The sequence below is a fragment of the Helianthus annuus genome, chromosome 14 (genome assembly GCF_002127325.2).
Source record: "Helianthus annuus cultivar XRQ/B chromosome 14, HanXRQr2.0-SUNRISE, whole genome shotgun sequence".
NCBI classification, from domain to species: Eukaryota; Viridiplantae; Streptophyta; class Magnoliopsida; order Asterales; family Asteraceae; genus Helianthus; species Helianthus annuus.
Window position 1 is genome coordinate 11894663 of NC_035446.2, and position 14872 is coordinate 11909534.

The following is a 14872-nucleotide window of genomic DNA, read 5'->3' on the forward strand; positions in this document are numbered from 1 at the left end:
CGAGAACAGACCGGGTCGGACCTGGGTTTTCTCGGGTCGCGTTTGAGTGTGCAGTGAAGAAGAAAGGCTGTTGGACGTTTCTGGTAATGCTTTTCAATTAATCAGCGTGACTTTCCATTACAAAAGGTTTTGTGGTCCGGTGGTTAATGTGTTGTTTGATGAACTTAAGGGTCGTGGGTTCGAGTCCCACCGCATGCACTTTTTGTTCCTTTTTCTTCAAATAATCTTTCAAAACATGACAACAAGATCCCTCTTGTATAACTTCCTTGCTAACTGACTTAACCGACAACACTAACTTAGTTAATGTGCTGCTCTTATAAGACTAACGAGTAAACTAACTTAGTTTACTAACCTCTTTTCTAAATAACTAACAGAGTTAACTAGGTTTACTAACCTAGTTAGTTAACTTGCTTTATCTATAATCTATAATACTATAAAAAGGAGAAGTGATGTACAAAAATGTAATTTTGCCATATGTACAAGTTTTGAATCAGTATGTACAAATAAATCCAAGCAGGTAGAATAGGAAATGGAACAATTTTTTAAGACGCTAAAAGGGCAATATAGTAATTTTACCCATGAAATATAATTGCATCTTTCATTGGCATTGTCTGTTCGAGTATACAACTGGTCGCCTCCCTCATCATAAATGGAGAATTTGGATGGTCTTCTCCTTCACTATACTCCTATCTGATTGGTATAAATGCATCAAATCCATTTAGTGAGGTCGTTTCTTGTCTGATTTCGATTCGTGTTGATGGAAAGAATCTGTGTGAGCGACTGATCACTCATCTAGGGTTAGGGTTATGACTTCGTCTTCTTCGTTTCAGGGTAACTTAATTGGATCTGTACATAGAAATAAAGTGTACCTCGTCTTCTTCGTCTTTTGAATTATTGCTGTCATATCTTTTTATTTATTTATTTTTAATAGTTAGTTGGTTGGATTTTGTTTGCTGATGTGCAGGTGTTAATATTCTAAGTGGTGAAGAAGTTGCTATGAAGCTGGTATGGCCTTCTTTTCTTTTTGATGATTTTGAAGCTTCTGATTGTTTATTTAAGTTATTGATAGACTGATCACATCATATTTTTTTTGCAAATAAACCATTACTATTATGAAAAATCCAAAAAAGCTTGACACTTTATTTGGAAATATGAATATAGAACACAACTCTGTTCAGGTTAGTTAACTTGCTTTACAGTTCCATTAATTGCAAAAGTAATCACTTGACTCTTAACTTTGATATTTTGACGATTTTAATCCTTTTATTTATGTTAAAAACTTGTTTTAACCACCAATTTTAACGTAGTTAATTATCTCCCTTATAACGATTAACCGACTTAACTGAGTCTCGCTAACAAACCTCCACTTTTATTCCGGTTTTAATCCAACGCACAATGTGACGATTAATTACATAATAAAAACAATTAATTACAAAAATTCTTATTTTTATTTTATTGATAAGGGCCCTGTTTTACAATCCGGGTCGGATTTCGGAGACCCGATTTTGACGGATGTTACAGTGCGATAGTTTCGCCTTCTAACGTTTGTAGTTTATACGCGCCTTTGCCCAAGACCTCTTTGATGAGGTAGGGTCCTTCCCACTTGGGGACAAGTTTTCCTGGGCGCTCAGCGTTAGACGCTTCGTTATCGCGAAGGACGTAGTCTCCCGGGTTAAATGTACAAACCCGCACGCGTGAATTGTAGTATTTCTCAAGCTTAGTTTTGTACTTGGCCTCGTTGATGGCAGCGTTTTCGCGCCTTTCTTCTAGGAGGTCCAAGTCAAGTCTGCGTGCTTCATTGTTGGCTATTTTGTTGATAGCCAACATTCGAGGTGAAGGAAGACCTACTTCCGCGGGGATTACCGCTTCTGAGCCATAGACCAAGCTGAAGGGTGTCTCTCCGTTGCTTGTTTTTGGGTTTGTTCGGTGAGCCCATAAGATGCTTGGGAGTTCATCGACCCAGCCACGCCTGGCTGTTCCCAACCTTGCTTTGATGCCTTCGACTAAACTTTTATTGATACTCTCAACTTGGCCATTCCCTTGCGGGTGTGCCACGGAGGAGAATATGTGTTCAATATGCAGTTCTTCTAGCCATTTTTGAAATTCTTCAGCAGCAAAGTTGGTGCCGTTATCGATAACGATGCACATTGGTAGACCGAAACGGCAGATGATGTGTTCCCAAATGAATTTCCTTGTTATCATAGCAGTGGTTGAGGCAAGTGGTTTTGCCTCTACCCATTTTGTGAAATAATCGACAGCTACTATGATAAATTTGACCGCACCTGGTGCGTCTGGGAATGGTCCGACCACGTCAATTGCCCATTTTTGAAAGGGCCATGCGGTGGTGACCGGGATCAAGTTGTTCTTGGGGCGCAAGGTCTTGGGGGCATGCCACTGACAATTAATACACTTGCACAGTTCTTTGACGGCATCTAGGTGCATGCCGGGCCAGTAATACCCAGCATTCATGATTTTAGCCACTACCATGCGTGGCCCTGCATGTATGCTACACATTCCCTCGTGTATCTCTCTGATGAGGTATGTGGCATCTTGGGGGTTGACGCATCGAGGAGTGGGCCCAGGTATGATTTACGGTATAAGATACGGTCTCCCATTTGATAATGGCACGCCTTATATTGCAACTTGCGTGCCTCTGACTTGCTTTCGGGAGTCACACTTGATTGCAAGTATGCAATGATTGGTGTCATCCAGGATGTTGTACCGTACTGGATGACATTGACTTGGCGCAGGGGTACTAAGGGATTCTGCAGAATTTCAATGCATATCTCCTTTGCCAAGTATTGGAAGCTGGTGGACGCGAGTATTGACAGTGCATCCGCGGATTTGTTTTCACTTCTGTTGATATGACGGATGTTGAAGGAAGTGAATTCTGATTTTAGTTGCAAGGCTTGCTCGAGGTAGAGGATCATGATATCCCCTTTTGCGGTATAGTCACCGCGCACCTGCCCTGCAACTAACAAGGAGTCGACGTGTGCTTCCAGATGTTGTACGCCGAGCTTGACTGCTAGACGTAGCCCTGCCAATACAGCCTCATACTCTGCCTCGTTATTTGTGCTTTTGAAATCAAGGCGGATTGCACAGGTGAGCTCTTGGCCATCGGGGCTAACAAGTCGCAGACCTGCGCCCGCACCTTCTTCGTTGCACGCACCATCGGTAAAAAGTGCCCATATTTCTGAAGAAGGTGGTGGTGATGTAGGATTTTGTTCTTCCTCGCATTCTTAGATGCGATTTGCCGGTACCTCGGCGACGAAATCTGCCAAGACCTGGCCTTTGATTGTGGGGCGCGACTTGTAGTTTAGCATGAGTGAGCCCAGCTCGATTGCCCATTTTGCTAACCTCCCAGAGATGTCAGGTTTGGATAGGATTGGGCCGATCCTGTAGTTGGTTAACACCGTGATGATGTGATTTGCGAAGTAGCATCGCAACCGTCTTGATGCGTGTACTAGTGCTAGTACCAACTTTTCCATTATTGAATATCTTGTTTCTGGGTCGTTGAGCATCTTGTTGATGTAGTAGATGGGTGTCTGCGGCGGATAGGTATAATATAAGTGGTTCACCTTTGCGTGGTGCGGTTAGAGTTGGGAGTTGTATCAAACACTCCTTCATTTCCCGGAAAGCATTTTCAGCCTCTGCGGTCCATTGGAATTGTTCTTTCTTTAGACAGTGCCGCAGGGTTTTGATGAAAGGATAAGACTTAGCTGCATGGTTAGCTAAGAATCTGTTTAGTGCGGCTAGCCTGCCGGCTAGTCGTTGCATCTCTTTCATTGTTGAAGGCGATGGCATGCGCTCGATCGCCTGAACTTTTTCCGGGTTTACCTTTAATCCATCTTTGGTTACGATGAATCCAAGGAATTTGCCTTCTTCCATTACAAACGAGCATTTCCCTGGATTAAGCTTCATATTGACGCTTCGCAGAGTTTGGAATGTTCTTTCGATATCAGTGAGCATGGTATCTTCTTCCATGCTCATGACGACTAGGTCGTCCATGTAGATTCGCGTAAAGTGTCGTTCATCAGTTTTTGATAGGTTGCGCCCGCGTTGCGCAACCCAAACGGCATTTTTGTATAGCAGTAATTTCCGGTAGGGGTGCGGAATGTCGTTTTGTCTTCATCCTCGATTGCCATCTGTACCTGGTGGTAGCCTTTGTATCAATCAAGGAAGCACTTCCATCGAAATGGTGCGAGGTTATCGACCTTTTCGTCGATTTACGGAAGTGCGTAACAATCCTTGAGATAGGCTTTGTTGAGGTCTTTATAATCGACGCACATGCGCCAGCCCCCGGATGGTTTTTCTACCATGACTGGGTTGGACAACCAAGTCTGGTACTTGACTTCCCGCAGGATGCCTGCGGAGAGAAGTTCTTCGACCTGCTCATGCATCGCCTGGTTTTTTGCGGATCCAAGGTGGCGTTGGCCTTGGATCACCGGCTTGATACCTGGCAAGGTATTCAAAAAATGTTGCGCGATTTCGCGTGGGACCCCAGTCATGTCTGCGGTTGCCCACGCAAAAATATCTTGGTTCCTGAAGAGAAGCTGCTTCAGGTGCGCTTTGGTGTTGGGGGACAAGGCGTGGCCCAACGTGACCTTTTGTTCTGGGTATCTTGCGTTGAGGACCCATTTTTCTGGTTGGTTGTTCGGGGTCGGCCTTGCTATCTTGGTCGGACACAGTTCGTCCGACGTCATAACTTCTCTGCGTGCATAGATTATCACGACCCCTGTTTCGGTTGGGAAACCGATTGCAGAATGGGGTACGGACGTAATCGTGTTGAAATCACCTTGGGATTCTCTCCCATGGAGCATGTCATATTTGGAAGTATGAGGTAAAACCATGAAGTTTACCTCTTCTGTTCGTGTGTGCCTTCCGCTGGTGAGGCGCACAGGAAACGTAATTTGGCCAAGGGGAAAGACAGTTTCCCCTGCGAACCCAGCCAACGGGTAATCCACTGCTTGCAACCGATATTTGTCTTCCTGATCGAACTGGTTGAAGCACTTCTCGTATATGATATCAGAAGTACTGCCCGGGTCGATGAATAATCGCTCGGTGCAGTAATGAGCTAGTTGGCCTGTAATAACGACGGCGCGCCTGTCGCGCGGACCGCCTCGGACTTTTGGGAAAACAACTTGCTCGTCTTTCCAGTCATTGTCCGGTCTTCTCGCCGCCTTGCGCGGCCTTCCTTTGCCTCCGTTGATCATATGGCTTTTTTCCCTGAGGAGGTGCCCTCAACAAGTGCTGCAGTTTCCCCTCCTTTAGGGCTCGCTCAATCTCTAGTCGGAGACTGATGCAGTTGTTTGTTGTGTGGCCCGAGTCCTTGTGATACTCACAATAGAGAGTGAGATCTTGATTTTTCTTGGACTTCATTGGTTGGGCCGGTCGCAGGTACTACGCGTCCGTAAGAAGGACTTCGTTTGACGACCTAGTGATCTCGGTCCAGTTGCGGTTCCGAGATTCTTTCTTTGACGCCTGGTTATCCCGTTGGGCGTTAATTGTTGCCCTTGCATCAAACTGGTTGGTACGCGGGAAATAAGGTTTGGAATCGCTGCCGCGATTCCCTGTGTCCCGGTTGCGCTTATTGTTGCGCTGGGCTCGTAGCGGGAGGTTTGGCCTTCCGCTTGGGGCTGTGCCTTTGCGAGGTGCGGTTTAAGGGACCGCTGAGTCTGGGCGTATGTCTTGACCGCAGTCATGACATCTTCCCATTTCTTCAGCAAGCCGTCTTTGCTGGAGATATTCATAACCATTTGTTCATCTCTGACGGCTTTGATGAAGTGGTTACGTGCCATTTGGTCAGTCACGTCGCCTATCTCCAGGCATTATTTATTGTATCAGACGCCGAACGCTTCAAGAGATTCATCGTCCCTGCGCCAGATATTCATGACGTCCATCAAATCACGTTCGTGACGTTGCTGTTGGCTGAGATGCGCGAGGAACTTTGCATGTAAGTCCTCGAATGAGGCCAGTGATCCTACTGGCAAAGAATCGAACCAAGCCCTGGCCAGACCTGTGAGGGTCTGGGGGAAAAAATGGCACCAGGTGGGCTCGTCCCATTGGCCGTTGCACCCTGCACCCACGAAAATGTTCATGTGATCGTCCGGGTCGGACGAACCGCTGTATTTCCTTATGTTAAATGAGAGTTTTGTAGTGGTAACTTGGGCGTGGGCTATTTTTGGGGCAAATTTGGAGTTTTCTGCCGCAGCCTTTGGCCTGTAGGGTCGGCTCTCGGGGCGCTTTGCAATGTGTTTCGGGGATGAGTTGGAGGAGAATAGTTGCGTCCTCCCGGTCTGCTACTAGTGGCTTAAGATTCCCCGCAATATGTACGGTCGTCCGGGTCGGTACGGCCATATCCTTCGTGATGGGACTGCGGTCCCAGCCGGCTTTGGATGCCGGAGCCGTGGTGGGCTGTGGATTGCCGCCGGTTATCGCCTTGAGGGCCCAAGCGGCTATGTACTGGGCGTCTGGTGCGAGACCCATATGAGGAGTCATCCTCATCAATTGTGCGGACCTCACAGTAAGAGGATCCGCGGTCCTCCCGCCTGCTTCGGGAGGCTGGGCGTGAAGGAACCCTGCTGTCATATTGTAAAATACGACCCGCAGGGGTATGTGCTGCCGGGGTAGGCCCGGCTTGTATTTGTGCTTCCACACAAGCTCGATTATATGTTGCGGCCAGCAGGGCTGCCTGCTGGTCATACCAGGCATGAGGATTCATGTCTGGGGGGATCACAGATGCGTACCGTGAGAGATCGTGTCCAAACGTAAGGGATGCGCCCCTTTGCGTTGATGTGCCAATGTGGACAGGATTTGGGATTGGAGGAGTGATCCTCGCAGGCCCTGAGTTGGTGGGGTTTAGGTTATCCCCAGCAGTGTTATTCAGACGGTCAGACATGATCTTTTGAGAGGGAGAGTGTAACACGTCGAAATTTTGCGTCGAATAATGTGTTGACACGTGTCTTGAGTTTACACGTGGTATTAAATACAGAATAAAGGACTAAAGTTGACAAACATGGAAAGTATGTAAATTCGAGGGTTAAAAATGTCAACGAGGGATAAATACACTGTACAGTAACCCTAAAATGATGCTCGTACCTTCAAACGGATAAATCATGGATCGTACGAAACGAAATGCGGAAGAAAGTGAGAGATTACAAACTACAGGGGTTAATTGTGTCAACATGTTTAAGTTATACCTCTGAGTGACCCTTTAACATACCCGAGGCTTTGTAACAGTCAATTACGCTCACTAGAATATACGATATAAATTTCGCGAAGTTCCGTTTTAAAACGAGAAAGTTATGATCAATTTCGTATGCGAGGGGTTAGAAGCGTCAACAATAAAAGATAAGGCTTTTCGGATAGTAATTAAACTAGCCGGGGACTTAACGGCACGGGTAAAAGTCACGAGGCCCTTATTCGTAAATAATCGAGGCTCAAATCGCAAAGTTACCCCTTCGAAACCAAAAGGTCAGGCTAATAATGGCAAAAGATTTGAAAATCTTGAATTACAGGCCTCAGGCGGGCCGCGTTAGAGAAACAAGGAAGCTCATGCGGGCTGCGAGCCATGTAAAGATCCGGTATTTGACATAAGGATTCAGGCGGCCCGCGTAAGGGTAGCCTGATCCTTAATGTGGGCTGCGTCAGACCGCCAGATGCAGAAAACATGCACAGGTTCACTGTTTGATGTTTTAATCAACCTTGGGTGCAATTATGGCAGCATAGGCGCTCCCTACATGTCCCCTAGCACTCAGGGACAGCTGCTGATCATCCATGAGCAATTATAGACTTAGTTGTGATGATCTTGTGCTCAAATTTTCACTATAAAAGGCAATGTAGTGCACACATTTGAAACACACCTCAAACCTGCTTTCTTGACCACTTCTGGAGCTCAAGAGCATTCTTCTAACATCTCTTGTCGTGCACCAAGCTTCTGTAAGTATGCCTAACCCTTTGTGTTTTAGTTTTCCATAGTTTTAGCTTAAAAGTCAATCCGTCGTAATTAACGATTGACTTTACGATAAATCACAAATGGTCCAGTGGTTTGTCGAATCAAAGGTAGTTATATGTTGGTAATCATGTGGGCTTTAAACCCCTAAAAGGGCACCCTCTGATTCCCACTCTAACTAGTCCAATTGTCGAGTCAAACTTGCTTAGAAAAAGTCAACAGAATGCTATTTTGCGAATTTATGCATAATCGGTAATGTAGATAGCGTGTAACCTGTTTTAACACTCATATGATATGATAATAAGTATATTAACTAGTCTAAGCTTGTTTGATCCGACCATTTACTGTTTTGACCCGGTTCGGAACCGAAAGTCGCAAAACTTTGACTTTTGCTTTGACTTCAGTTCTGACCCGTTATGGTATGATTTAGATATGCCTTAGGACTCTCTTAGGACCAGGTTACATGATGGTATAACCCTCTGTGACCGGTTCGTTGTTTGTCTAAGTCTTTAACACATTTCCATTAAATGCTTAAAAGTTGACCGTAACGCCCTTTTTACTTTAAAACGAGAATTATGAATATGTGAAAGGACAATAACCTTAGTTACTGATTTCACCTCAATCCGAGGTCTAGAATAGGAGTTATGCTAAAAAGCGCAATTACGGAAACTTTAGTAATTAAACGGCGCATTTAGCATAAAGCCTATCTAAACCCAAATTTCGGCACCAAACCTTTTACACACTGATGTAAAATAATATTTTGGAATTTTCAAAGATTTTTAATTATTTTTAACCTGCTCATAACCTGCGGTTATGGCATCGGTTCGGTAAATACCGAATATACCCTTTTCGAGCCTAACTTGAGTTCTACAAGGTATTTTGACCCGATTCCAGTTGCTACTGATGTTAAATAATAAATAGAGTATTTTGGACTTTATAAACTGTTCGGAAAACTCAGATTTCCTATAGAACTCAGAAACCTCTTTTTAAAATCTTTAAAATGACCGAAATACCCCTACGGGGCATATAATGAACTTAAACTCGTTACGGGCATTATGGAAGGTATCCTACTGATACCAAAACCTCTTTAAAGCATATTTACTTAGGAAACTTGTGTAGGACTCTTACGGTTACCCGTTACGCCTTTTGCGCGCACGGTTCGGCTTTTGTAACTAGTTTACATAAACTAGCCGAAACGGGTCAAACCTTATTGTTTTGACCTCAAAATCCAGAGTGTGGTTATATTACCCATATAAAACATGTCTTCAAACTTGTTAGGTCCAAACCACATTCCATTCCCGGTTTTCGCCTTTCACGCGATTAAACCGTAATTATCCTTCGAAACTGACCGGTCTAAGCTAAGGCTAAATTAAAGACCCGTTAGGATTCTAATAGGTTACTTTAAACCTTCGTTCCAAAGTAGGAGACCAGTAAAAGAAACTTGCATTTGTTATTAAGGATTATTACTTGCTCAGGTAAATACTTTTAACTTATTTTCCCTATACGGGCTTGGGTTACGGTATATAATTACCGCTTGTTCGGGCATTAAATCTTCCATCATATGGTGGTTAATTGAATAATTTAATCGGCCTGTTTAAATACGTTTTGTTGGCTTTACGCCTTTGGGAGCTTAATGACCATGTCCCGGATATCCTTGGCATCATTTTACGAAATGGCCACGACCCCGACACACGGGTGTAGGCGTACACCCGTAATGTGTCTATATTATTAAAGGTATAACCGTTGGTTTTCCCGCCACGACTTTATGCTTTGTGGCGTGTCTATTAACCTTTAACCCGGCACGACCCGGGCGACCGAACACATAGTAAACATGTAATTCATTTACAAGATTTAATTATAAATTATCCCAAGTTATAAAGAGTTTGTGCCTTGTGCATTCAAATCAATTTTATTAAACATTTTACAAAATTGTCGGTTGAATGTATTTACCAGTGTAAACTGACGTATTTTCCCCAAAAAGATTAAATGCAGGTTCTAAGCGTAATTGGCTGGATATTTCTCCTTAGCATCAATAAGGAGTCTCGCAAGCTTAAGATGCCTTCGTCTGTTGAACAATACTTATATTTTATTTTGATCCCCTGTGGATTATATTTCGACAATTGTGATACTTTGATATTACATTCAAAGGTTGAAATATATTTATCTTTATGCTTCCGCTGTGCATTTATATATTGTGTGGTTTGACTATATTGTTGCCAACTACGTCACGGTAATCCCCCACCGGGCCCACCGGTGATACACGTGGACAAACGATAAGGAAAGATCACCTTCAACATAAGTAACTAGTTATTAAAGTCATTAATACAAAACCAAATAAAAAGTGCAAAAGATTAAAAATAAAAAGTATTATACTAAACACTTGTCTTCACCAAGTGATGTAAGAGACTTAGGCAAACATGGCCTTGATTGTCAAGAACTCTTACGATCAATCTTGGATCCCGAGACGACTCACACACTCTATGATGGACAATGGATGATGGTGGTGGATGATGGTGTTGTGATGGTGGTGGGTGGTGGATGAAGTGTGAGAGAGGTGGTGTGCCAAGGGATGAGTTGAAATGAAACCAAGCACTCCTATTTATAGGCTGGACAGAAGGCTGGGCACGGCCCCGTGTCCGCTGGACACGCCCCCGTGCCCGTCTGACACTCTCTCTCTTCATTAATTGTAATTCGCAATTACAATTAATGTGCCTGCTGTACTTTCGCCACGCCCCCGTGCTCACTGGACACGGCCCCGTGGTGGGCAATAGAAGCTTCTATAGGTTTGCCTTTTCTGCTGCTTCTTGGGCACGGCCCCGTGCTGGCTGAGCACGGGGTGTGTTCAGTCTTCAGTCTTCTCTTTTCTGCTTGGGAGGATGCCGTTGAGGGGTACGGCAATCCACTTTTGTTCCTTTTCTTGTATTTATGTTAGAATTAGCTGTCTTTTTGCTTCTTTTGCGAATTTGAGCTCATTTCATCCTGAAAATACAAAAGGAAGACAAAAACACTCTTTTTCCAACATTAGTACTTAAAAAGGGTTAGTTTTATGCCTTAATTGATGTAATTTATATGTTGCATTTTACACACATCAACTACTCATAATGATCACGAGGCCGGACCTTCGAACATGCGGGCTCCTTCGAGTACAAGGAGTGAAGAACCTCAGAGACGTAGAAGAAACCTCTTTGAGCCAGCAAGACGGTCTACCTCACACAGTTCGACACCTTCATACCGTCACTCTTTTGGACCAGATTCGGAGAACAATCCCAGTAACCCTCAACCTTCGTTTACACCTCTCCAGCGATCTGCATCGCACCGTTCCTATGGCGATCCTACTCCTTTCTTTCAATGCCGATTTAACCCGGCTGATTATGTCCAAGAACCAATAGGTTATAACCCTTTAGGACCTGAAGACCATTTCTCCGAAGATAATGCGGTAGATATGGATGAAGACACAGATCCCATAGAACCTGCAAGAGGTACTCCCAACCACCCTATTGAGATCTCTGATGGGTCATCCTTTCATGGAACACCCTATCAAGGTCCCGACAGTTACCAGGCGAGGTTTGACCAGTGTGATTGGTACTTCACACCTTCTCATCACTTCTCGCCTCACGAGCAGCAACAACAACAGGATCCTTCCGAGGATTCGCGCTTTGTGGCAGTTACGCCACCGCCTCCACCACCACCAGTGCAACAAGCACCTCCTGATCCGCCAAGGCGTAGGAGATCAGGCGCGCGGATGTCTACCCGAGGAGGGGAATTCCACATTAGCACCCCTCGCCACTCGAGTGCAAATCACTTTCCACCAGTGCCTGAAGAACCACAGTTAGGGGAACCTTCTGGCCACCCTGCAGAGGTGAATTCTGCACCAGTTCCACCACCTCCGCCACCATTCGGCTATGATAATCCGATACCAGCGTACGGCGGTTCCACCGCGTACAACCCGTTTGAGCAGCCGACTCACACGCACTACAACTATAATTACGATGCCGACCCATACGTGGTAGTGGCTAATTACAATGCCCTCCGTCCCGACAGAGCTTATGGAAACCTTTGGGGAACAGATTACTCAGCTCATGGGTATCCAGCACCTCCTAGACCTCCGGTTCAACAACCGTCGCAGCAGCCACGTTTTTCTCCACCGGAGCAAGAGGAAATCCTCCACCGTCTAAACCAAGTGGAACGAGACTTTGAGCAAGAACGTAAAAGTAATCATGGATTCCTTAAAGGCCTAGCAAACCTACTAAAAGGGAGGAAGAAACGAGATCATTAGTCTCTTTATGTACTGTAGTATTTACTATTACAATCAAGTCCCTGCGAGGACATTTGTTTTGAGTATTGTAGTCCCTGCGTGGACATTTATCGTGTTTAGTCCCTGCGTTGACAATTGCGTTTCAGTCCCTGCGTGGACTTATCTTTTAGTCCCTGTGTGGACATCTATCTATGTATTTGGTCCCTGCGTGGACTTGTTTTCTGTAAACCTCTGCGTAGGTATTTATTTATTTAAAGGTCCCGTTTAGGGCGGTGTGTAATCATTATTATGATTAATGAAATATATGTTATAAATTTCATTTTTATTATATACATTGTTATATGAAATGAATCAAAAAGCATTCCTTTTAAATTAATCTGCCTAAATATAGAATCTTAATAGTGAAACCTAGCTTGGTGTCATTATAAGACCCGGCCAAGATGGTAAGACATAATTGAAAGATTCAGATTCCAGTTAACCTCTGTAAACATGTTAACATCCTTGGCAGATGTGGTTCGTTAAAATCACACGCGTCATTCTTATATAAGAATCCTTCAAAGGATTCCAAGACCTAAATTATTGATTTATAAATCATGGGCTAAATCGTCAATAAAGATGATCATTTATCAAACATCCATTAGTGATGTAGTGCCCACGGGCCATACGTAATTGCCATATAAGACAAAAGACAGTGGTGGTCTATGACTCCCTGTCAGAAAAGGTAAAAGGACTACGGTTCAAACCTTCATGCCTTGATTCTCTGTAATCCCGGCTTATATTGTAAAACGTCCTTGTGACTAGGCTTTGTGCCACTAACTATATTTTTTGTAAATAGGATAAATTGTATTCAAATCCTAAATAACAGTGAGTAACAAATTAACCAAATATGGTCTATGTTTACCATGGTTAATGAATTGCCATAAAAGACAATTCCATAATAAACTCCTAAATAAAACTTTGTCATTATCTTCTGTAACAGATTCGAGTTACAATGGCTGAACCAAGTGGAGTTAATAGTCATTCGAAGGAGGATGACAATGATAATGCTCAGATTCATTTAACGGGCGCTGAATTGAAGGCTCTAGTAGACAACGCTGTTAAAGCAGCCTTGGATCGGCAGTATGAAGAATACACCGAGTCCCGAAGTAGAACCTTATCTACACCACACTCTAAGCCAAAAACCCACTCTAAATCTCACAGCAAACCACCCTCGACTCCGTCTAAGCCTAAGAAGGACGAAGATAGACACTCATCCAATGAGAATAACGTCCACCCTAAGAAGAAAGTGGTCAATGATACACCTCGCGCCAGGGGTTGCACGTATAATTATTTCTTTTCCTGCAAACCCCGAGATTTCACTGGGGAAAAGGGCGCGGTGGATTATATGACCTGGTTAGACGAGATGGACACTGTTGTGGACATCAGTGGTTGTGCTGAGAGAGACTTGGTGAAGTTTGTTTCACAATCGTTCAAGGGTGAAGCCCTAGCGTGGTGGAGATCTCTGGTTCAAGCCTCTGGGAAGGCTGTTTTGTATAGCATGACATGGGAGGAATTTATGGCTCTCATCAAGGAAAATTACTGCCCTCAGCACGAGGTTGAAAAGATCGAGTCTGATTTCTTATCGTTGGTCATGAAGAACCTGGATTGCCAGGCATATCTCACGACTTTCAACACTCTGTCGAGATTGGTTCCGTATCTTGTAACACCGGAACCCAAACGGATTGCGCGCTTCATTGGGGGTTTGGCCCCAGAAATAAAAGCTAGCGTAAAGGCTTCTAGGCCTGCTACCTTCAGGTCCGTGGCAAATATATCTCTGTCTCTCACGCTAGATGCAGTGAGGCAGAGATCGTTGAGAAATGCCAATAGCGAGAAGAGGAAATGTGAGGATGATGATTCACGTAGATCCAGCAAGAAGCATCGGGGCAATCGTGACCACAAGAGGGGGTCAGAGAACAAGAAAAATGACCGACAGTCGGGCGACAAGCCCTTGTGTAAGGTTTGTCAGAAGCACCACTTTGGCAGGTGCAAGTTTGAAAAGAAATCCCCACCGAAGCCGTGTGGGATATGCAAGTCCTCGGAGCATAGGACTCTTGAGTGCAAGAAACTCAGGGATGCAACTTGTTACAGTTGCAATGAGAAGGGGCATATCAAGACGAACTGCCCGAAGATAGTGAAAAGGGCTGAAGATGGAAAGAAGACCAATGCGAGGGTCTTTCAGATGGATGTTAAAGAGGCTATCCAGAACGACAATGTCATAACCGGTACGTTCCTTATCAATGATGTTTTCGCAAGAGTCTTATTTGATTCGGGAGCAGATAAATCCTTTGTGGATGATAAGTTCTGCGAGTTATTAAAATTGCCTGTTAAAACGTTGAATGTAAAGTATGAAGTAGAACTAGCCGATGGGACTATGGGGACAGTTTCAACTGTTTAAGATGGATGTGTTATATCCATTAGGAATCACTCATTTCCTTTATCCCTGTTACCCTTTAAACTCGCTGGTTTCGACGTAGTGTTGGGTATGGATTGGTTATCGCATAACCAAGCCCAAATCGTGTGCAACCAGAAACAAGTGGTGATTAAAACTCCGTCTGGAGAACCACTTACCATCCAAGGAGATACTCGACATGGATTGCCTACACATGTATCTATGCTAAAGGCATCCA

The 14872-nt window shown here is 44.3% G+C and overlaps 1 long non-coding RNA gene across 1 annotated transcript; it reads left to right on the forward strand.

Annotated features, from left to right (window-relative positions):
* Positions 1 to 451: 451 nt before the first annotated feature.
* On the forward strand, positions 452 to 9991 carry LOC118486378. Its single transcript, XR_004878688.1, has 3 exons — positions 452 to 831; positions 965 to 1005; positions 9933 to 9991. It is a non-coding gene; the product is annotated as an uncharacterized LOC118486378 (long non-coding RNA).
* Positions 9992 to 14872: the final 4881 nt, after the last annotated feature.